The 22,050-nt window shown below is 37.2% G+C and overlaps 1 protein-coding gene across 1 annotated transcript in view; it reads left to right on the top strand.

The window, feature by feature from the left end:
• Positions 1 to 12,842: 12,842 nt before the first annotated feature.
• tns2a (tensin 2a) overlaps positions 12,843 to 22,050 on the top strand; it is a 75,676-nt gene continuing 66,468 nt past the window's right edge. The window contains exon 1 of the mRNA XM_044113644.1: positions 12,843 to 12,863. The gene's annotated coding sequence lies outside the window, so the exon portion shown is untranslated. The remainder of the gene's footprint in view (positions 12,864 to 22,050) is intronic.

The following is a 22,050-nucleotide window of genomic DNA, read 5'->3' as shown; positions in this document are numbered from 1 at the left end:
AATAGGCAGAACAACTCCTATAGCTAATGTTTGGGGAATGATTAAGAAAATGAGGGGAAATATACAGGAGAGAACATACCCAATTCTGAAAAATGAAGAAGAAACAGCAGTAACAAATGAAGAGAAAGTTGAAGTAATGGCAAGAACATTTGCAAAGATCCATAGTTCAGATAATTTAACAGAAGAGGGGAAATTTAGGAGGAGCAGACAAGAAGGGCAAATGAGTTTATTTTAGAAGGTGGAACAACTCCAGGTAATGTCATGGATGTTTCTTTTTCGATGCAAGAAATGAAGAGAGCAATATCTAGAACAGGATTAACAGCACCAGGAAAAGATCAGATATGCTATATTATGTTAAAACACCTAGGGAATCAAGCTGAGGAAAAACTTTTAGGTTTATATAATAAGATCTGGAAAGAAGGAAGATTACCTTCTAATTGGAAGGAAGCAATTATTGTGCCAATTATTAAACCAGGAAAGGATCCAACAAACCCTTCTAGTTATAGACCAATTGCACTTACCTCATGTTTAGGAAAGATTATGGAAAGAATGATAACGGAAAGGATTACATATTATGTAGAAAGTAAAGGACTTTTGTCTTCATGTCAAAGTGGATTCAGAAGAGGAAGGAGTACAATGGATCCAGTTGTGTGTTTGGAGTCAGATATTAGAAAAGCTCAAATTAATAGGGAAGTAGTAGTAGCAGTATTTTTTGATATTGAGAAAGCATATGACATGGTATGGAAGGATGGGCTGCTTATAAAATTATATAAAATGGGGATTACAGGAAGGGCTTATAATTGGATTAAGGATTTTTTGTTGAATAGAGTTATACAGGTACAGATGGGAGTAACAAGATCTAATAAATTTAAAATTGATAATGGAACCCCACAGGAAGTATTATCAGTCCTTTATTGTTTTCAATCATGATTAATGATGTTTTACAGAAGTAGATCAGGATGTCATGCAGTCATTATTTGCTGATGACGGAGCTTTGTGGAGAAAAGGAAAAAATGTAAGAATAGTGTATGAGAAAATACAGAATGCTATTAAATCTGTTGAAAATTGGGGTTATAACTGGGGAGTTAAATTCTCAGTAAGTAAAACAAAGACTGTTGTATTCAGTAGGAAAAAAATTGAAGAAATTGAGTTAAAAATGTATGGAGGAAATATAGAAAAGTAAATAAATTTCGTTTTTTAGGAATCATGTTTGATTCCAAGCTTTTATGGGGTGATCATGTAAAGTACATTGAAGGGAAATGTAAAAAAGTTATAAATATAATGAGGTGTTTAACAGGGTTAGATTGGGGTGCAAATAAAATTAATTTAAAAAAATATATATTGCTTTGATTAGATCAGTGTTGGATTATGGATGTGTAGTCTACAGGCAGGCTGCAAAATCAGTCATTAGTAAGTTAGAAGTAATTCAAAATCAAGCATTGAGATTATGCTGTGGAGCTTTGAAGACATCTCCATCTTTGGCAGTGCAGGTAGAAATGGGAGAGATTCCTTTATATTTAAGACATAAGCAAATTATGCTAAATTATTGGGTGAGTTTGCAGGGACATAAGGAGGAGAATAATCCAGCAGTAAGAATCTTGAGACCTTGCTGGGAGAGTGGAAAAGCTAAAATAGATTGTTTTGCATGGGCAGCAGATAAAATCCGCTAGAGAAATGGGGATACAGGGAAAGAGATATTGTGCTGCGGTGCCTTATTCAATTACTCCTTTTTGGTTGTTTCCATATGTGAATGTTGATTTAGAAGTTTATAACAAAATGCAGGTTAATAAAGATAATAACTGGGTAAGTTTAGTAAATGACAGAATTAAGAATACGTATAAATCCTTCATAATCATATATACAGATGGTTCAAAAGATTTAATTTCAAATAAAACAGGATTTGCTTATGCTATTCCTGAACTAGATATATTTATGAAACAAAGAACATCTGACCATTTAGCTGTATATACAGTGGAAATGTTAGCGATACTGATGGCCTTACAGTGGGTAGAGCAAAATAAAATAAGAAAAGTTCTTGTATGTTCAGATTCATTATCAGCACTAATGTCTATTTTAAATATTTCATCTGAAAGTCGTATGGAGTTAGTATATGAAATTTATGAAGTTATATTTAGAATGACACAAACTCAGGTAGAGATTAGGTTTATGTGGATTCCAGCCCATAAAAATATAGAAGGGAATGAAATGGCAGATCATTTAGCTAAGGTGTCTTTGAAACAAAGTAGAATTATGGAAATAACGTATTGTAAATCTGAAATAAAATCAATTATTAAGACCAAAATTAAATCTGAATGGCAACAATTGTGGGAAGAAGGTACTAAAGGTCGTCATTTATTTTATATACAAAAGAAAGTAGGAAATATGGAAATAATAGGAGAAAATCGAAGAGAGCAAGTAGTAATGACAAGATTGCGCCTTGGACATACTGGATTAAATAAAACTCTACGTTTGACAGGTAAACATCCAACAGGTAGTTGTGAATGTGGTATGGATATGGAAACAGTAGAACATGTAATTATTCATTGCGAAAAATATACAGTAAGTAGAGAGAAGTTAAAACAAGAAATTAGGAAATATGATATAGAAACATTAAAGCTTAATAAGATTTTAATTAAACATAAAATAAATAAAGCAGTTATTGCATTTTTGAAGGTAACAGGATTATATGTAAGAATTTAGATTGGGGGGAGATGCTCTGGTCCACACTCCAGCACAGTAGATGGCGATAATACATCTTAACGTTAGATGTCACCTGCCAATAAAAACCACAAAGAAGAAGAAGAAGAACTTGGAGTTATGAGTGAGCAAAACGCATCTGCATAACCAGCAGAAAACTCGGCATCATTCGGCAGCTCTCGTTGAACGCACATGCGCATTGGACACTGACGAGTGACGACGTGTTTGAAAGAAACGCCAAACTGTCAACAATACGGCGGTTGCTGCAGCTAAGTTTGGTCACGGTAAGTCCCACTGTTTTTTAGCAAACTTATATTCGTTATCTCGGCCGTATAATTCATCCGTAAGTCCAGGTTTTGAGGTTAACTTTATGTGTAATGATTTAGCGATGCCTGGGACTAACGTTAGTCGAAAATATCATGTTTATTTAGTGGCAACAAGATGGAGCGGCAGAGCAAAAAAGCTGTCCGGGGCGCAAAACAAAAAAAGGAAAAGGGATAAGGATAAAGATGTTGGCGGTTAAAAAAGCCGCTGTACTGTTATAGAAGGCTTATGATGAGTAGACTGCCATAGGTGGGACAGCTGTAAACTGTAGGAGAAGCAGCCGTGATGAAGAAGTGTAGGGTCACCAGATTTGGGTTTCTGAAAAGGAGGACACTTCTTTTTTTGTTGGCGGGGGGGTAGAATCGGCGGACACACATGCGCCAACGGGGGGTGGAGATGGGGGAGACGGGGGTGGGGGTGCAGAACCAGCGAACACACATGTGCTACCGATTTCTATGCCATACAAAGAAACTTGGAATGGAGTAGTGGAACGGAGTGGCAATGTAATCACAATGCACTGTAAGCTATGTAATGTGTTTTGAGGCAGTTGACCAAAATCCCTAACGATTTTAAATTCCCCGGACATTTTTTAGGTCTGAAAAGTAGGACATGTCCGGGAAAAGAGGACGTCTGGTCACCCTAAAGAAGTGTTATGTTGATATGTAATTGTGGTGTTGCTTCTATTGTTGTTAGGACTGCGAAGACCCAGACGTGTCTCACACCCCCATTGGGATCCTGACCATCATTCCTGAGGACAGGCAGGCCTCCACTGACTCACTGCACCTCCAGTCTTCAAGTACTGCCATCATTTTGGAAGGAAGTCTTGTCATGAATGATCTTGGGAATCTTCCACATGCCATGTGTTTGCTCTTTGGACTTATTTATTCTCTGAATTTGGAGTACCCTCAACAACTGAAGTACACCTTTGACTTCATCCAAAGGGTGCTTCTGTCACTTGGACATAAATCCTAAAACCAAAAATACAATCACTCAAAAATCTTCTGATGCAATGAGTGAATGTGATGTGACATTATGGATCAACGTTGATACCTTTACCCTTATTGGAAAAGTGATTTTTATATCTTGTTTGATTCTTTTTTGTTGGAGAGAGCATCATTGCATTTGCAGACTACTAAATGGTTTTATGTTAATGAGGAGAAACATTACTTCACTTCACTACTTCACTATTTACTTTATCAATGTTATGATAAATGTTGGGCTCTAGTATTGAGAATTGAGTTTTTGTTTCACACCAGTCAACAAAGACATTTAAGCAGGGATTCTCAAAGTTTTAAAGACTGAGGGCCATTTGAAGGATTCAATATTAGATTGAAGGCTACCCTAGAAAAAAAGTCGTGTCATTTTTTCCCCCTAAAAAAAGTCTATGGAAAACTTTGTTTCCAGGTTAGTGTGTATGTAACCACACTTGAGAACCTTGTATTTAAGGTAAACTTGTTTAATTATTAAACATTTTTTTTCCATTCAAACTGTTGTCTGTTGGCTCTTCGTTCCAATAACTTAACACTTTTGGTTCATCTTACTTGAACATATCAAGGCAATTGGTTTCCTGATATTTTGCAAGTAATGTGAACTCTTAAACGTGTAAGTATAACTTATTTTTATGAGTACTGCTTAATTGACATAACTCACAATTTGAAGTAGTCATAATTGACATTTTATAGTAAACTTTACTAATGATTTTGAGTTAACGGCACTCAAGTTTACTGCCATTGCATGAGTGTTCTGAATGAATATTTTACAGTTAACCCAATTAATGATTTTGAGTTAACGGTACTCAGGTTTACTGCCTTTATCTGAGTGGTCTAAACATAGTTATTTTTAGCTACTTTACTTGAAGATTTTGAGGCAATCGGTTTCCTAACTTTTTTTAAGTAAAGTGAACTTATTACTTTTTACAGTGTAGGTTCTGTAGACTTTTGAGGGCCACCGTACATGAATTAGTATGGCCTGTGAAAGTCGAAAAAAAGAATAGATTGCGGCCCTTTGGATTTTTTAATGATTAACCAGTCCACCTGATACAAGGAAGTGGGTTAAAGAAGGTTTGTGGGAGCAGAAAATACAGCAAGTCATTCTGTCAAACATTTATAGCTCACGAAATCACCATGACAAGACAGCTATAGTTACTGAAGAGAAACTTTCTAGAAGTTAAGAAACTTAGCTCAACACCAGGTGGAGGTCTTTCCATCTTAATGAACCCTTTGTAATTATACACTGCAAATAAACCCTTTTATAAACTTCAAAAGATTGTGTGAAGCTGGGAAATTTAAATGAGAGTGGACAGCCCAATCACAGCTTTAACGCATCTAGCTGTCAGGTTTGGCCAAGACGCTGTTATACTTATGTAAGTCGGCCAAAAAGCAAACAAAAATGGTTCCTGTGGACTTTTGGGCCAGATCTGTGCCTCTGGACACAGAAGCGACTGAGTCGATGAGAGAGAGACTCCCGCAGTGATCTCATTTCACAGGCATTCTGGGTCAGGTCAACAAACAGAAAATGGACCCTGGCTGTTTTGCCTTCACTTCAGATAATCTTGCTGCTGTGTTCAATTTAGCGTACAGCAGAAAACTTCCTTATAAGAGGAGAGAGTGAAGTCCAACTCTGTGACAGTGTGAAGGTAATGTTCTGTAAATCAGTTCCCTACTAGCACAAAATATTACTCAGCTGACATTTTAACTACTTTCTTGATTTGTAGTAGCAGACTGTGGTCCTCTTTCACACCAAAATCTTTTGATGAAGTGCAAACCTGACATGTAACTGATATGTGTTAAGAAATAAAGAAAATGAAGCAGCTGACAAAAAACTATATACAAATAATAATAATATAACTTTTGGCTGTTTGTAGCTCCAGTGTCTATTCCTTTTAGAGCAGACTGAATATTTTGCCTCTAAATGGTCAAGTACTGATTGTTAATGAAGCTAGCTACTCTTAGCTAACTGGTAGCTTCTATTTGATAAACAAAACGTTGTTTCCTCGGTTTTGAAAGACCTCTTTTAGAGACTAAAGATGCTCATGTCATTCTTTCATTTATTCCACTACTTTATAAATGTCCTACAGACAGAATAATTAAACGGCAGTACAGGGACACAGCTTTTTCAAAACAAAATGCGTTGACCTAAGCGTTCAACCCAAATTCTTTTGTGCTCAAACTAATAGTCCCTCAAATCTGAGACTCATCTAGAAACAGAGGCTGATAATGCTGACTAACCCCAAAGCGAGAAGCGCTGTCTCCCGACTCCAGACTCAACAATAGTCCAGACCAAGCCTGAGCATGCAAGACATAAAACAGACAAGTCAAACAAACGAAGGATGTTACATGAAATTAGACAAGTTTCTCCTCTGGCAATCGTCAAAGATTTACCAAATATATCTGCAGCGTTTATTTATGACATTATTAATATGAGAATGTGTCTGTCAAGGATTTTGTAACATGATCCTAAGAGAACTAAGGAAATCTACTGACAAATAATATCATGTAGTACAAGCCTACATGATATTTGCTCCCCATTATATCTGATGCAATGATCTTCTGAAGTGTATGTGACATAATACAAAAACACAGCAATAGAAAAAACTTGTAAAAATATTTAACTGAACCTAATTTAGCATGGTGGGCTTTAGAAATCCATCACATTTTTATTGTTGTTTTTAAGAGATGTAAGAATCTGGTGTCATACCAAAGGATGAATAAATCCAACGGTATGAATCCTTTACTCCCTCGTAATAATCCCTTTCTGCTTCCAGGGTGGAGTCAGAGCCAAAGTGTCATTTTCAGGAGTGGGGGCAGCAGCTCTGGGAAAACTCATGACATCTGCTCTGCTGCCAAGTTTCTTTTGGAAAGAAAAATATTGAGGGCTGAAGGGAGTATGTTTAGGAAAGTGTTGAGATAAGCAAAGATGTAATTACGCTAGCGGCTAATTAAAATGAGTCAGCTTTCCGCTTCGTGTGGTACATAATGACAAGATAAACGAAGCGTGTTTCTGGAGGGAATTACAGTGATGATGCTAAGAACATAATGGCACAACATTATGTCATAGCATGAGAAACCTTTAATAGCTTTGTATGTTTTAAAAGGGCAGTATTGTGTTTTACAGTCACATAAAGCCAGTTTATAGGTTAATCATATATAAGACCTCTGTTTTTTAAAAACTCTTGCTCTTTAAGAAACTCTGCCTTCAGGAAGTCATCACATCACTCCTACATTAACCTTTGAGCAACATTTTTACCAGTGTTTCACCAAGTAGCAGCTTCTATAATGAGCTCAGCAGATGCACAGGTCCTCCAGGTTTGCCAATTGCTGCTGGCTAGTCTGAAGGAGCCGAATGGGGGAGTCGCAGGGAAGAGCTGCTCTATGAGGCAGAAGCTCCAAAACTATACCTCCAATGAGGAGCTTTGTCTCGGTGCTAAGTGCCCCCAGGGTTTTTGCACAGCTAAGTTGTTGCCATGGGAGAGTAAAGGATTTCTCAAACATGCATGTAAGAATCAAGGCAACACTCCAGGTATGATGAAAACGACTCCATATCGTTCTGAAAATAGGTACAATAACTTCAGTATAATTTTTCAATATTTTTGGTGGTGTTTATATAAAAATCAGGCAATATTAAAACCTCACCTGACATGGGCCTATACATTTTACATAAAATGTAGTGTTTGTAAGATATGTATTAATTAATTCATTCAAAAAACCTCTTTGGAAGCCCACCAAGTAGACACTGAAATTACAACACTGAATTTTTATTCTGTGAAATTATGTGTTTGATTTTTTTTATTATTATTTTAACTTTGCCGGAAAAATTTTCCCCTGCAAATAACTAGATACCAAACTTCAAGAAGAATAGTGAGGCTTACTATAACTCATCAGTAATATTATATTAACATTAATCACCACTTAATGAGCTTCGTCCCACTTCTGGGAATTGACTAGTCATTTCTTGTATGAGCGACACACACACACACACACGCACACACACATCTCCTTTCTCTTTCTTGGTGCAGATCAAAGGAAAGAGGCTCCTGGTTTCTGGTGACAAGCTGCCTTGGGTGAAATCAGACTCACTGTACTCAAATACATCATCATCAGAGTGTAAGTTGGTTTTTCTGCAGCTTCAAGCAATCCTACTTGAACTAAAACAAATGCAAAAACTTTAAAAAGATCACAAAATGTTTTGTTCATTGCTTTCAGTCGCTTCCTAGATACTAAAGACAGAGCTTGGGTTTGAAATGTTTATCTGCCCAAATAGTGAAGACTATGTTATATTATTCAAAGCAAATTTCTGCTCGTGTTTGAGCATAAAGGTCAAACATGAGATCATCTCCTCCCACTTTCACAGCATAAGGTCATTATCCCGGCCATTGCATTTGTAGCCCTGTCAGAGCCCACAGTTACTTATCTAGCTGCATTCACAGACTGACTGTTCATGTCTCCGAGACTAATGAGGGTCATTTTGCTGAGGCCATAAATCTGCCACATTTGTTTGCATGTTCTGTGTAACTAAATGAAATCTTTTTAAATTATGAAGAAGTAAATTTATGTGATGTGGAATAGTGTGTGCTCTCTCACAGTGATAACACAGTATGCTGGTTAACACGTATTTGAAAACAGCATTGTGTACACACCAGCACTCTATCAGACAGGAAGTTATGTCAGTGGATTATAAGTGGGCTTTCAAATTGGAAAAATTAATAGTTTTCATTTCAGTTTAATCCCTATAAGTCAACTCATACAAAGATCATATTGTGTCCCTTTAAACTCCAATTCCAAGATTGTCAGTAAAATATTCAGAAGTGTTTGGCTGACTCATTTTGTCCTGAATGGATTCACAGAGCACTTCTTTCTCTCTGCCCATTTCAGAGAACAGCCAGGCTTTGCCTGAAGGGGATTATGTGGTCTTGTGAATTTCTAAAAGCCCTTCAGTTTAAGCTGCAGGCTTTCTGAGCAAAGCATGTGCATGACGAGAAATCTAAAAGGTGATCTTGCCAGGAAACACACAGGACTCCCATGTCGAGTCAAAATGGATCACAGAGGGGCTTTTTGGTTTGGATTGAGCATGTTCTCCCTGTGCATGACTGAGTTTTATCTGAGCTTTCTACCAGTCTAAAAACTTTGATGTTTGCATTTAAGAGAATTCTGGGCCAACCACACGCTCCCACTTGGATTTATGGATTGTTAAAGTACTAAATGTACCCTCAGGGGCAGCACACGGCCGTCACAGGTTTGAGTCCCTTTCCTGTCTAATCCTCACTGTCAAACACAGGCCCCACGAGCCAGGAGAATCTTTCTATTTTCTTTTTTGAAATTGACATGTTTCCATTGAGCACATTTATATTGTAATTCCAATTTGAACAATTATATGGTCATTGGAAACAGATTGTGAGCATTTACTTCAAATTTTGAAATTACATCTAGACTTTGACTAGGCCCCTCTGACACACAAATAAAATTTTATTTAACTATTACATTTTAGATTCTGCCATATATTTAAGGATTATTTTCCGGCACATGGGAACCTCCATTCCAGTATAGAGTATTTTGCGGTCTCTAATAGAGGTTCTTTTAGATTGCTTTGTTTGTATGTAGCTCCATCCATCTTCCCATCAAGTGTAGACCAGGTTTATTAAAGGGTAACTGTGTCGTACTTTTTTCAATTTTAGAAGAAGATGTTCTCATCAGAGTCCAGAAAGGGAAGAGCTGGAATTATACTGAGGTTAAATGAAGCCACACAGTTCAGATGGCGTTTAAAAGCAACTGACTGCACCGGTTTTTATTTAGTGGTACCAGAAGGAAGAGGGATTTTGTAGAACATGATTCCTCTTCTTTGACGTTCGCATTTAAAAACTAGTTTCTGTTGGTTTATTACATAAATTCCCAGTTAAATTCATTCAAGGTTGTGGTTGTACAATCTGCCAAACCAATACAGGAAGTAGAATGTCTTTAATCTGAGATAACTAGTGTTGTTCTTCCATATAGACCATTGACTTATGGGTTGTTTTAAAACTGAAACCACAACCCAAACCATGCATTCGTGAAATGTAGCCCCAGTTTTTTTGGCATCGACTTCAACGCATCAACAAGTCCAAAGCTGATCCTGAGTTAAAGTCCGTCAGAAGACCAAAGAACATTTCCAGTCAAACAAAGTCAACCCAAACTATTATTTGCTTAAACACACTATTAATCAGGGTTTTAGCCCGCACCGCTTCTGTCAACACGTTTAACCCTCTGCAATTACTGTAGCTTATATCTCATGATATAGCTTTCTTCTTCTCTTCTGAGGATAAATATGAAAAGCCTGAGGCAGGAACAGCTGGAAAAAATAAACCATTTTAAGAACAGATTTACATCGAGGGTAAACATGACATTAAGTCAGAAAGATGTCCTTTTCATTCAGTCGGATAAGAGAAAAACTCTTGCTTAGATGTTAGTCTACATGCAGTTCTATTTAGACAAGCACAGACCTAGATCAGATCAAGAAGATGAGGCTGGTGTGGTCAGGGAGGAAAGTGGCTTGAAGAGAAAAGACAGGCAAGTTGAAGCAGAAGCAGATCTTCACCACTGGTAGAAGCTTCATTGTGTAAACTTGCACTTTAACCAGCAGTTTAAGTATTGATTTGCACATCACCAATCACTTATCTCTTGGATTCCTCTCAGTGTTCCTGTCACCTTACCCTCTCACATTCAATAGGTTACATTCTTGTTTATTCTTTGGGAACATCCCACATGTTTCAATACCTTCATTCAATAACTTCACAGGTTGAATATCCCAGATTTTAGATCGGCGCAGTCAGACAGACCAGAAACTTAACACACCACATCCGACTGGAATACCTCTTAAGATTAGTTTTAGAGCTGTCCCAATAATCAGAGCATCCTTAAGATCGCCAAAAGGGGAAGAATTATGCCTGGTTTGCACAGCATAATTGTGTTGCTGTGCAAACCAGGTTTTAGGAGAAAAAATATTGTAACTTAGAGCAAAGAAAGGTCTGCAGTTAAAGGAATGGTATTATGTAAAATCAACTCTTTTGAACTTTACATCATGTGGTATTGTAATTCTCTCACCAAAAACATACCTGGAATGTTGCTTTGATTCTTTCATGCATGTTTGAGAAATCCTTTAATCTCCAGTGGCAACCATCCAGCTATGCAAAGCCCCTGGGTGACAGACTTCAGCTCCTCCTCTGAGCCGTAAGTTTCCAAGATTCCGCCTCACAGAACCGCCTTCCCACACAACTCCCCCACTCAACTCCTTCAGACTAGCCAGCAGTAATTAGCAAACACCTGATGCAGCGGGGCATCTGCTGAGCTCATTTTTGGAACTACTTCAGTGCTGGTAAAACTGTTAATGGGTTAATAGACGAGCCATGTTGCTACGACTTCCAGGAAGCAGACAACACTGAGGGCTGCCTTTCTTTAAGTTTTACGGCAGGATGGTGTTTAGGTTTTAAATTAAGATATTTATAAAAAAGTAAATGATAAAATGAATAACTAGCAAATACATTTGTATTTATTAAAATGGAGGTGGTATGTATAGGTAGATAGATTATGTAATTTGGTAAACTCACCTGTGAGCGTGGAATGGTTTAGTCCTAAAACTATTTAAGGCTGCCATTTTGTCATTAAAAAAATGTTGTTGCAGTTAAAAGGCCTGACATGTCATGTATTTTCCATCAGGTTCTGCCAAATGTGAATGAATAAATCCTTGCTGACTCAGCCTTCATCTCCACTGTAAAGCAAAAGGCCGCTTTGTTAGGCACACAAAGGTACTGTTATGATGGCTGCAAAAGAAAGAAAAGTTCATTGGACGAGTTCAACCTCTTCTATTACTTTGTGGTCCAACTCTTTTAGCCACTGCAGACATTTTATAGTAGTGAATATGGGTCTGCAAGTTCAAAACCAAAATAATAATTTATAGTAATTTAAGACACATTCTCTTCTAGGTTATGGTCGTGGTTCCTCACAGACATCAGCCACTTTCTGCTGACATGTCACTGCTGCTTATTCCTTAAGTTGATCACATTTGGTACATTCTGCTAATTAGAAATTTTTTTATTTGATTTCTCAACTCTAAAATTAAACTGACTCTGGCATCAATCATTGGTTCAACATGGAAAGTTTTCATCTCACACTATTTAATGTTCCACTACAGCCTCTGACACGTTGTCATTTCCTGCTGTGTGACTTTTATGTTAATAAAAGCAAGATGTTGATGAGAAGAGACTATTAGACTATTAGGACGTGATGACTAAATCGTTTCTAACAAAATTTAGTAGATTTCTAAATTTAGAGTCTTGCCCCAACAAACGTTTTTTAGAAGACGCTGTTTATTCTGACTAAGGCCTCAGGAATACATGAAAGACATCTGCTGGTGTTTCAGTAAAAATAGTGCAAAGGAAAAAATGACAGCATAAAAACCATTCTGGAAACCTTTTCAGAGAAAAGCAGCCGAGTCGCCGCCACATACCCTTAATCTATTCAAAAGATGATTTAGAAAAAATTTAAGGAAAATATCTGAGTCACCAGGATTATGTGTTGGACAATTTATTCATGCTACGTGTAAAGTTATGTGTCGGAAACATTTAAGAAAAAGCTATATATAAATAGATCACATTTTTCAATAATGATTCCATGAAGATTAATCTCCTGATGAGTAATAGATTTTAACAAGTTAAAATTTAACACAATCGCTTTTTAATTCAAAAATATAAATATTTCAGAGCCGGAACCTTTGTATTTGTGCGTTTCCAGTAACCTTGTAAGTCTGATGCACAAAAGCAACAACCACACAAAACAGCATTGGACAACACAGCAGCTTCTCTTGGCTCACTGGGGGTAAGTTTTTTCTTCAAAAAACAATCTGATTTGAATTCTGGAATTCTGTTGTGTTAAAGTTGTACTAAAAATAACTAGTTTATAAGGTAAGCTATTCAAGCTTAGAATAGCACCTCAGTACTCATGATGCATCGGAACAGATGTCCACAAACTTAATGTCAACATACACAGTCCACATTTCTAAAGAAATTCTTTTCCAATGAAGTTTCTGAAAAACCTAAAGGCTGGATGGGTAGAACACCACTTTTCACTAATCTAATGTTTGAATAACCAAAGTAGTTTTCGATTACAATATTAATTACAGAAACTGTAATTACCTTGATTAAAAAAATTTAAACGAGTCCCACCATTACTTGTTGTGTAAGAATTTATTTCCTGTCAACTGGATTGATGTCAAACACCACAGAACTTTTATTACGGCGCATTTTATATGCAGAGGAGCCACACCGAACTGCGAGGTACAGGTTGAAGAGAGACGTTTAACTTTTCCAGTTTAAAATTCACTTGATTCCTCCAAATTACTGCGCAGTGTAAGACACTGGCCTCTTATAGATACTCCACAGAATCCCAACCAAGTCAGAGAAAAGTGCAAACTTTTTTTCTCATGGTTGTCTGGCACATGTAATCAGGGGGCTTTTGAGCTTTTAACAGTTGCCATAACAAGTATAAAAACTTTAAATAAGTATACCTATCCTTACTACAATTCCAAAAAGGATAACAAATAATTTTCTTCATGTAGGAACGCCTCCGTTCAACATCCGTATTCTTTCATTCCCCCTTTTCATTCCAGACTCAGTGCATCACTGACCAGACGTGAGCTGTGATGTCCAGAATAGGCAGGAGGACATAAACTACACACTGGTACATTAGTAAAAACCATTAAACCTATCATGTCTGCGTGAGTTTAGGTACTGAAGCTTCTGTTGGAATGCGAGGGAGTGTCTCCTGTTGTCAAAACAGTGATTGAGCTGTTTTGGGAGTTTCCAAGACAACCAGACTCAGTTCTGTTGACCATTTGGGAACTGGGGGGAGAGGAGGTGGAAAGAAATATGCAAAGTACCAATGCAATAGAGCAGAAAGTGTTCTATTCCCCCTTTTCCTTCTCTTTGATGCTCACCACTATGTTGATGGTTAATTAAGTCCCCTATAAACATCATTTTGTGTCATCATTTTCCTGCTTTTGCATGATGGTAAACAATACCTTGTTTTTCAGAAGCAGAACAGATTATCTCTAGGTTGTGGGCAAAACAGTAGACGTGGTACGTGCTACATGTGCAGAAGCGCATTTAAACAATCTAAGACGGGATTTTTAACCAAATTATTAGCACAAACCATAAAAACAGAACTATGTGGAAATAAATGAGGTAAACTTGAGAATTATGTCACTAATTTATCTCAGTTCATTCTAGACTACCTTCATACATGTAATCATAACTGAAACCCAGTGTACTGGGAATGGATGGACTTAAGTTTACAAGGTGACCAAGGAGTATGAGCAAGGAGGTTCAGGTCATAAAGTGAATTTCTGCTGATCAGCAGTTTGGCTTTTTAAGGAGTTCTTTGCCTTTGACAATACCTCCCCCTAGTGGCATTTTAGGTTAAAAAAAATGCCTGCTTTACACAATGTCTGTTTAAATGGGCAGAACTTTTCCAAAAAACAAAACAAAACAAAACAAAAACTAGAGAATCAAGTCTAGTTGTTTAGCACATTTCAGTAACAAGGCAGTTCAAAGTGCTTTTTACCATGAAAACATCGTAGGTACAATAAGCAATTATGAAACAAGCAATAATTATTACCTTTAGCTAAAATTCATCAAAATCATCAAGCAAATATACACTAAATATATTGATTAATGTTCCAGTTATTAATCAAATGCAACTATAAACAGGTGGCTTTTAGTCTAGATTAGTAGGAACCCAGTGTTTCAGCTGTTTTGCAGTTTTCTGGAAGCTTGTTCTAGATTTGTGGGGTGTAGAAACTGAAGGCTGCTTCACCATGTCTGTTCTGGTTTCGGGGATGAAGAGCAGATCCAGAACCAGGAGACCTGAGAGGTCTGGAAGGTTGATACAACAAGAGCAGATCTTTAAAGATCTTTAATGCATATGGGTGCTAAGCCGTTCAGTGATTCATAAACTACTGACAGTATTTTAAAGTTGAAATTCTCTGAGCTACATTGTAGGGATTTTAGAACTGTGTGATGTGCTCTATCTACCTGGTTTTAGTGAGAACAACAGCAACAGTGTTATGGATCAGCTGCAGAGGGAGGAGTGATTTTGTGAGGAGACTGATTAAGTAATCAATGCGACTAAAGATAAACGGATGGATGAGTTTCTCACTGGGACATTAGCCCTTTAGTTGTAGAAATGTTCTTTAGGGTGATAGAAGGCCGACTTTGTAACTATCTTTATGCATCTCTGAATGTTCAGGTCTGAGTCTATCACTGCACCCAGATCTCTGGCTTGATCACAAGTTTGGCTGTAGTAACTGAAGCTGTAAATTGACTTTAGATCTTTCTTCTTGAGGTCCAAAGATTATTTCAGTTTTGTTTCTGTTCAGCTGGAGAAAGTTATGGCACATCCAGAAAAAAATAAAATTGATATAAAAATATCTAAATGGGACCAGCATCAGGAATTGGAGAACCATATTTGTGGTTTATAAGTCTATAAACCAATGGAGAGACACGCCAACACATATATTATAACAAAATAGCCAGGCATCAAGGCACTCAGTGATTTTTTTTTTTTTTTAAGTTACTGTTTCAGAACAGCTAAATTTGTCAGTATGCCGTTCCTACTATGGAAGCAGTTGGTAGCATTCCTGCCTTCTGGGTTCAAACCCAAGTCTGGGCTTTTACTGCCTGGAGTTTGCACATTGTGTCTGCAAGGTGATGACTCAAGATGCTAGAATTTATCCTGCATTTATACTCTGATATATTTGATGTTAATGTCTGATACGATTTTTAATTGTAATAATTTTGACAACTAATATTAAATATTTTCTGAAACTTCTTTTTTATGTGTAGGACCTATTTTTAGCCACCTGTAATGAAATCTGGATGTTATCATCTGAAAAATATTTGGCTAAGATCATTTCTCTGTCAAGCCAACGCAGAGTCGTTAATTTTACTTTTTCATTACTTGATGACTGGATTATTGCAGTTCTGTATCTGGTGTTCCAAACAAGTGTCACAACTTCAGACACACAAGCAAAAATGTTAACTAGAACCAGAAGAGCTTACATCATGTCAGGTTTAAAGTCTTCATGGTGGCTACCTGTCAACATCAGGGTTGACTTTAGGGTCCTTCCACTACGTTAAGTAGCTCTAAACTGTTCCAGTTGATCTTATTGACCAGAGATATGTTTCGTTTCTTTAGCTCTTCAGATCCACCATGTCTTCCAGCACCAATTAATCCTAAATATCATAAAGGTCTAAACTAAAACACAAGAAGAGGTGTTTTTAGTCACATTGTTTACCTAGTTCACTTTGAAATCAGCTTGAAATTCTTATTGAATTCATTATTTATGATGCCATCAAAAATATTATTAGCAATCTAAATATTTAGCTTGCCAACTAAATATTAACCCTCTGAATCTAGATATTTATTTAGAATGCTACATATTTAGTTAGCAGGGTATAAATTTTACAATAAGTTAAATATTTATCTTTTTCCTACCGTGTCAACTAAATATTTAGTTGCCTAATTCAATATTTTGCTTCACACTAAATATTCAGCTAGCAAGTCAAATATTTAGTTTACAAACTGAATATTTAGTAAATAAATATTAAGAAAAGAGCTAAATATGTAATTTATAAACTATGGATTTAGTAAGGCTGCACAGTGGTGCAGTTAGTACCTTGCAGCAAGAAGGTCCTGGGTTCGATTCCCGGCCCGGGTTCTTTCTGCATGGAGTTTGCATGTTCTCCCTGTGCATGCGTGGATTCTCTCCGGGTTCTCCGGCTTCCTCCCACAGTCCAACAACATGACTGTCAGGTTAATTGGTCTCTCTAGATTCTCCCTAGGTGTGAGTGTGTGTGTGCATGGTTGTGTGTCTTGTATGTCTCTGTGTTGCCCTGCGACAGTCTGGCGACCTGTCCAGGGTGACCCCCGCCTCTCACCCGGAACGTAGCTGGAGATAGACACCAGCAACCGTCCTGACCCCATTAGGGACAAAGGTGTATAGACAATGGATGGATGGATGGATTTAGTTAGAGAGCTAAATATTTAACATCAAACTAAATATTTGGGGTCAAAATATTTTGCATCAAAAACTAGTTAGCAACCTAAACATTCAGTTTGATCATGACATTTATTAATTAAAGAATAGCATGGTGAAAATATGTCTTTACAGAATTAACTCCCAAATTTTTCTGACAAGATAAATGCCCCAAAATCTTGCTTCTAATTTTTGTCTTTGAAACTTTACAAATGGCACCCCATAATGGTTTATTTTTGTACATACTTTTACATGTACAAAAACATGTAAAAGTTTTGTACATTAATCCTAGAAACAATCTCACCTAGGCCTGTCACGATAGCAAATTTTGCTGAGCGATTAATTGTCTCAGAAAACTATTACGATAGATGATAGTATTGTTTGAAGACCTTTGTACTCTGATTTAATGGAAATGATATTGTAATATTGTGTGCGATTTGGAAGATAGTGCATCTATCTGCCAAAGATAGATACACTTTATTTTCAAAAAAACACCCAACACAAAAACAAAAATAAAATGGATTCTCAGTCTCCATTACCAAAAATGTAGGCTACTTGAATAAAAACACCAAAGTGTAAATAAATACTAGATACTCATTAGATTTAAATAAAGAAGATGGGCACATCCAACTACCTGATGCAATAGTTCACACTACACGTTAGTTCACACCTGCATTTTCCCCTTATGACAATCTTAGAACTTTGGGCGTTCTAAGATTGTCGCTTGTGATTTTATAACCGATTAACCTGTAGTGTGTGGTGTGTTACGGTAGATCCTCCGACTGGGAGTGTTAACGCAGCCTGTTGAATGTGACAGGTAGCCAATCAGAAAGTGCGGATTCTCCACCATGTTTTCTGAGGGGAAATTACAGAGGGGAATCCCTAACAGCTGACACAGCGCAACCTGAAGTCCAGCGGACATTGGTGATGATATGTGGAAACAACATTAATGTTTATAAAACATTTCGTACAAAGAATATAGAAATGACAAGAGGAGGAGTTGGAGCGAAATTGCTACGCTGTTGATGAACCCGGTAACTTTTCAGCTGTTCTTCGTTTACGTGACATAAATAGGTTATAATGACTTTCATTCAGTCAGGATGTTACGTTGACACTAGAGCCACATGCGTTGCAGGTAGATTGTAGTAAAGCATTGATTAATGCCTGGTTTTAAAATCAGTTAACTGGACTTGTAGCCATTAGTTTGTGTCCATTGTTGGAGATGACACGGCACGATCGAACCCGATCGAACCGTTATACCTAGGATTTCTGTCGGCTAATGTGTGATCTCTCAGGTTTTGAAAATGGACCGACAATCGACCCTCTAAGATGGTGTAGTGTGCACTGGACATTACACTAAGGAAATGAGGAAGGGAGGGTCAGTGGAGAGCACCGGAGTTGAGCCTTTTTTCATTCAGTGTCATCAACAGAAAGAGAAAAAGGCCGGAAGAGACGATAAAGGCGATAATTAAAATGACGTTGATAGTTTTAATTTATTGTTCGATTAATTGACTTATCGTTTATCGCGACAGGCCTAATCTCACCTATCATCCCTTCCTTTGTATTTTGTACCTGAACAAGTTTTTGCATGTGCTTAAGCCACAGCATATCAGTTATTTATCACTGCAGTTCGGCATCCATATGAATCAACTAAAAATATTTCATCTAATTAATTTAAATAGTATACTGTTATCCAAAAACTTCACATTATACTATGTTGATTTCCAAATGTCCAAAACCCACTTTAAATTTACAGAGCCTGTTGCTAAAAGGTACAGTACATATACTGTATGTTTTGACTGACTGATAGATTGGCATTAACCAATGAAAGGTTCTGGGAAAGTCTTGCAGTATGCTGCTGAGACAGATGTTTTTTTATTAGTGTTCTCTTTCTACAAACCATGAACGCTTCCACAGATGTTCTCCACCCACTCTCCTGGGGTTACTGCCAATATTTTATAATAATGAGCTTTTATAGAGTGGCATCTACAAAAACGAATTTCTTCCATGGAAATCCTGGGATTTTATTAAGCTGAGGTTCTTTTTGCCTTACCTGTAGTGGAAAGATGTATCACTAAGTTTATGTATACATACATAAACAACTAAATATGATCATGTATGTAGACTTATATAGTACATACTTTTTTTTGGAGTGGTGGAAGCTAGCAGTTTGTCAGAAGTGAGCGGGCTAAAATAAGCTTACCTTATTAGAACAATGGAAAGTAAAACAATCTTTAGATTTTCTGGGATAATTTCCAAATCATCCAAGAACAGGGAAGCACAGGAAGCCTCCATCTTGGATGCTGCTTTACAACAGTCAGTCTGTCACAAGATCGAAAAGTTCTCTTTGGCCTGGACAAACCAGAGTGTGGAGAGTCATCCAAATTTCATTTTCAGTTTTATTTAGTTTATATTCCATTTTTGGTGGGGGTCAACTTACTGCAGTTCTTCCTAATAAAGTTTAACATGTACATGTCTTGACTTGTTTGGCTATCATAGTTTTTTATTGTACCAATGAGGTCTTATGAACATATCGGTCAGTGTGACAGGGACAGTTTGCCCTGTGCTATTGAGAGAACATACGTATCCAGCAATAGTTTGGGCCCACGGCCTCAACGGACTGACATTTCCTCCAGAAATGACTTCCAATAAACGGAAGTTTGCCTTAAATAATTTCCTGTCGTCTTAAGCTTGCTTAGACAAAAGCATTTCACAGGACCAGCTGTTATATCTGGACATGATGACACATTTCCAGTCTTGCTTGAGTAAAATTTCCGTTCATTTTTTCCATGATGACCAAACATGGGAGAATTTAGGCGGTTAGTTTCCTGCTTTTGTATTCGCTGCGTGTTGTCATGCATCCCCACTCTTCCTATCTTTGCAGTAAACTTTGCTCTTCAAGGATTTTCTCATATGTAGAATGCAGAGGTGGGAACTCAAGTCACATGACTTGACTGTCTTTACTTGAGACTTGACTTGGACTAGAGGACAAAGACTTGAGACTTACTTGAGACTTGCAAAACAGTGACTTGGTCCCACCTCTGGTAGAATGTTTTGCAACACTGGTGTTAGGGAAATGTTCATCCTGAATTTTCTCAATTTGCTCGGTGTTGAGTTATCTTGTTGTCACAAGGGGGCAGTAGATGCTCAAGCTAAATAACTCAAATCATGTGTCTATTCAAGAAGTGACAGTAAATGTTCCTTTCTGTGAACTACTGCCTGGGAAAAATGATCTTCTCTCTTCTTTTTGCACACGTTTGTATTTCTACCCACATTAGGACTTTGCATTGACTTCCATTAATTTTAATAACTGAATTTATGCCTAAATCAGACATTTACCCCAAATCTAACTAGTACTAGTCTATTCTTAACCTAACCTTCACCAAAATGTAATTCACACATTACCTCTAAAACTAACCTCTACCCTACACATGTGGGTCCATTACATTAGTACTGACCTAATGTGGCTGACCTTCTGAAGACCCACTAACCTTCAGGTTACAGAAGGTTTGCTCAGAGAATTGACTTTAAAATACTGTTAGTCTACAAATTACTGAATGGCTTGTCAACAAAGTACATTAGAGAACTGCTGTTGTTGTATCAACCTTTCAGACCAGTCAGGTCTTCTGGTTCTGGTCTGCTCTGCATTCCCAAAAGCCATGGAGAAGCAGCATTCAGCTTCTATGCACTACAAATCTGGATCAAACTTCCAGAAATCTGCAAAACAGCTGAAACAAGACTAAAAACGTAGCTGTTTAGGGTTGCTTTTTAACCATGGTAAATGAAACATTGACTAACATTTTGGTGATGGCGCTCATCAAAAGGGAATTTTTGTTCAGTTGTTGACTGCATGGTGTTTTCTTGATAACTTTGTGCTTTTGTCATGTAAAGCACTTTAATAAACTGCCTTTCTGTTGAAATGTACTATACAAATAAATTTGATTAATTAGAATAGGGTTTGGTTTCAGCTTTAGAAATGGATGACAAATAAATTTAAGTCAATGCAAAGTCCTTGTGAAGGTAGAAGAATGTGCTGTGTGTGTGGTTATTGAGATATTCCTTTTATGGCTAACCTAACCTAGCTCAATTCAACCCAAAAACAACATTTCTTGTGTGACCCAGGTTTTGGGCTTGATAAGGAGCAGTCGGTCCCCACAATGTAGCATTTGCTAGAAAAATGGTCCTTACAAGGAAAGAAACACACATATACTTGGTGAACTCATGGAGTATTCCAAGACTGATTCTTAAAAACAGATGCTTGGAAACAGCTGAGGCCAAATCCCAAAGGATGGGGCTTTTAAAATACCTGACTGTAAAAAAAATTTATGATTTACATATTTGCCAGTGAAGGTGATCACTCCTCAGTCAGCAAACACCCCAAAGTGGATGAGGCCTTTGGATTAGTGTTATCCATGACTTCATTCAAACTGTATTTGTTTCTGGGCATCTTTGTTTCCTGACCTTTTTCCCCACTAGCATTATGACCCCTTCTGTTCTCTTGCCATATAAGGAATTTGCTGATCTTCTCAGATCTTTTCATTCTTTTAGCTTCCTTTTTTCTTCCCTGTCAAAGCCCACCGATATGTATTTAATCGAACTGACCCTGACTTAAGGAAATTTCTACTAAGTCTGCTATAGAGTGCCAAAAATTCTGCAATTTTTGAGCCCCCTTCTTAACAGTAACTCCTGTATTTTCTGTCGGATTCAGGTTGGGGTTCAGTTAGCTCTGCTTCAAGCTAATTTTGAGGTCTGGAATTTACATCCCATTGGAACAGTTGTTTATAATAAGTTTGTTTGGGATTTTTTGTGCAATCCAATAGTACCAGTGGGAACAAAACTGATCTTCATCATGAGGCCACCGCCATCCTTGACATTTGTTTTAGTGTTCTCAGGTTTCAAGACCAAAAAAAAAAATATATATATATATATATATATATTAAATATATATATATATATATATATATATATATA

Source organism: Gambusia affinis, linkage group LG01 (assembly GCF_019740435.1).
Source record: "Gambusia affinis linkage group LG01, SWU_Gaff_1.0, whole genome shotgun sequence".
NCBI lineage: Eukaryota > Metazoa > Chordata > Actinopteri > Cyprinodontiformes > Poeciliidae > Gambusia > Gambusia affinis.
This window is presented reverse-complemented; position numbering and strand designations above follow the sequence as displayed.